Source organism: Pyxicephalus adspersus, unplaced genomic scaffold (genome assembly GCF_032062135.1).
Source record: "Pyxicephalus adspersus unplaced genomic scaffold, UCB_Pads_2.0 Sca4, whole genome shotgun sequence".
NCBI classification, from domain to species: domain Eukaryota; kingdom Metazoa; phylum Chordata; class Amphibia; order Anura; family Pyxicephalidae; genus Pyxicephalus; species Pyxicephalus adspersus.
In genome coordinates, this window is record NW_027317011.1 from 49091 (window position 1) to 52323 (window position 3233).

General features: G+C 39.1%; 1 protein-coding gene across 4 annotated transcripts in view; it reads right to left on the reverse strand.

Annotated features, from left to right (window-relative positions):
* LOC140344773 (uncharacterized) overlaps positions 1–3233 on the reverse strand; it is a 37357-nt gene that overhangs the window by 34011 nt on the left and 113 nt on the right. The window contains exon 1 of one of the 4 annotated variants that reach the window (XM_072431978.1): positions 1896–2053. The exons of 2 other annotated variants lie outside the window; for them this stretch is intronic. The gene's annotated coding sequence lies outside the window, so the exon portion shown is untranslated. Of the gene's footprint in view, positions 1–1895; positions 2054–3233 lie in introns of those variants that run through there. One more of the 4 variants, XM_072431981.1, reaches the window with a different exon arrangement.

Consider the following 3233-nt stretch of genomic DNA (forward strand, 5'->3'; position numbering starts at 1 on the left):
TCCCTGGGCAAAGGACCAGAAGGGACCCAAAAATAAATGCATAAAAACCCACCCTTCCTGAGCTTTCTCTGCTGCCTATACTTTGTGCATATTCATAATCAGTTTGCCCTTTGTGTCGAATATTTGTATATATGTACTTTGTACATGTATATATGTGCAAGGTTTAATGAAGATACTTTTTACCCCTTTGCACTGAACACATCACATCACATACACAGGCTCATTCTGTAATTACAATACATTACAATACATCTGCTGATGCTACAAATAAATATAAGGCTCCATTACATAGTTTGGTGTCATCTGCAAACACAGAAATGATACTTTTAATCCCAAACTCTATAGTTGGTCCAGAGGAAGGCAAAAAAAACCCCGGTACAATTTGCTTCAAAAGGGGAAAAAATTCCTTCCTGATTCCATGAGGCAATCGGATGTTCCCTGGATCATCAGTCTCTGTTATCTTTACTTTAAATCCTTAATACCCAGTTATATTCTGTTCTTCTAGGAAAAACATCCAGCTTTTTCTTAAAGCAATCTATAGTAGTTGCTGAAACTACTTCCTGAGGGAGCCGATTCCACATTTTCACAGACCTTACAGTGAAGGATCCCTTCTTTATCCGGAGCTTAAACTTCTTTTCCTCCAGTTTTTTGTAATGATCCCAAAATGAATAATTGGGTAGAGTTCCCTTTATGGACCATTTATATATTCATGCTGGATGATCATATCTCCCCATAAATGTTTCTTTTCAGGGGATAATAGATTCAGTTCAGCTAATCTCTCCTCACAGCTAAGCTCCTTCATTCCTTTTATTAATATAGTTGCCCTTCTCTGCACTCTCTCCAATTCCACAATGTCCTTTTTGTGAACTGGTGCCCAAAACTGGACTGCATATTCCAGATGTGGTCTGACCAATGCTTTGTAAAGGGGCAGGATTATGTCTCCATCTCTGCAGTCTATTCCTCTTTTAATACATGAAAGTACATTACTAGCTTTAGATTTAGCAGCTTGGCATTGCATGCTGTTATTAGGTCTATGATCTACCAGAACCCCCAGATCCTTTTCCATTTCCGACTCCCCCAAATGTATTCCCCCTAGACAGTATGAAGCATGCATGTTGTTAGCCCTCAAGTGCATAATTTTACATTAATCTATATTAAATGTCATTTGCCACTTGGCTGCCCAATCAAACAGTACATCCAGGTCTGCTTGTAGATTATAGACATCCTGTATGGACTTAATTCCATTACATAGTTTGGTGTCATCTGCAAACACAGAAATGGTACTTTAATCCCAAACTCTATATCATTTATAAAGATGTTAAACAGTAAAGGTCACAACACTGAACCCTGGGGTACACCACTAATACCCTTAGACCATTCAGAGTATGAATCATTAATTATAACTCTCTGGATGTGGTCTTTAAGCCAGTTTTCTATCCATTTACAGATTGACTTTTCTAAACCTATTGACCCTAACTTGCATAATAACCGTCTGTGGGGTACAGTGTCAAATGCTTTAGCAAAGTCCGAGTACACTATATCAACTGCTACTCCACTGTCTACCTGTTTACTTACTTCCTCAAAAAGAGAGTAAATTTGTTTGACAACTTCTGTCTTTCCTGAAGCCATGCTGACTATCACTTATAATATTTTCTAGCAGAAAGTCCTCTATGTGGTTCTTTATCAAACTCTCCAGGACCTTTCCAACTATGGACATTAAACTAACAATGAAAAGTTGACATATAGAAGGCCATAACAAAAATAGACAGATCATATTGTGCAGCTGGTACTGTAACCTGAAAAGTAAGAGACTTTTGCAGAGAGACAATTCCAGTGACACAGCTTTGGGAACAGAGTGCAGAGCTCAAGGGTGGTCGGTACAGAGGTCACATCACCTGTGTAAATCCCTGGTTCCTGTGTTTTGCAGATCTCTGCAGCAGTCTGGTGTTCATCAGGGTTTATCAGTCTGTGTGTTAAAGGAATTATTAGGTTTTATGTATCTCCCTGAACACACAGTCCTCCCTCCTCCAGCCACTCCTGCTACTGTGTATCCAGATTGCAACACAAATAAAAGAGAGCTCTCCTCCCCAGGGACCAGCCAGGGGCAGGCACTAGCCTAACACACAACTAAAGGGCATTCCCCTTCTGCTTTCTCTGTCTCCTCTCTGTGACCTGTATTACTGTTAGTGTACCTCCTCATTTGGTCCCTCCTCCATCCTTAGCATTGTCCTCATCTTTTAACTGCCTTTTTCTGAACTGTTTCCTCTTTTCCAGAGATGAGCAAATTTGCCTGGATTTGAGACTTAGCAGTGAATCCCAATAAAGTCTATAAGGGGTAAATCCTGATTCTAAATGCTGCCCATTTTTTAGCTTTTGTCATAAAAAGACACCAAATGTGCTAATGCCAAACAACATGAAGAGGGTGTTTTTATTTTTTTTATTGTGCAATACTCAAATCCTTTAAATTAGAGGTATTGGTGGAGCCTTATGGAATTGTGGTGTTGCTATGAGGACTGATACCACAAAGAATACAACTGTGTAAAACTGGTTAGCAGCAAGATAGTATTAGGTGGTAACGCATGTAACCCATACAATATTATGTGCCCACAAAATTAGGTCTGCTGATTATCTGAATCAGATTCCCTGATGGCACAGGCATATTCTAGAATGACAACACCAGAATTCATTGGGCTAAAATTGAGAAAGAGTGGTTCATGGTGACTAAGATCTTTTTTACACATGGGTTGAACACCACGGAGTCCTGTACTTACCCCCTTTAGAATCAATGGGATATGCTGGATAAAACTTTGTTAGTGGACTGACTCCCCCATCATCAATACAAGATCTAGGTAGAAAAATTATTGCAGTTCTGGATGGAAATAAATGTTGTGACATTGCATAGGCTTATTGAAACAATACCATGGCAATCATGTGGAGAGTATGATGTCAGTATGCATTTAGTTAACCTTGATCCTCAGCTTTAGTAATAAACTTTATGCATGTTCTACAGTGGTTGAACTAATGCAGCCTGGAGAGTTGTGAAACATCTTCAACAAAATAGGAACAAGTCTAGTTAAATGTCACTAACTACTAGTAGATATACAATAACGGGGAGAAATAACCTTCACAGACAATCTTCATGCAGCTGGCATTTGGTTGTATATATTTCTAGAGTCTCCTTTAAACTAAATTGACTCGTACACATTTGCCAAGAGCTAATATTGTGCACTCAC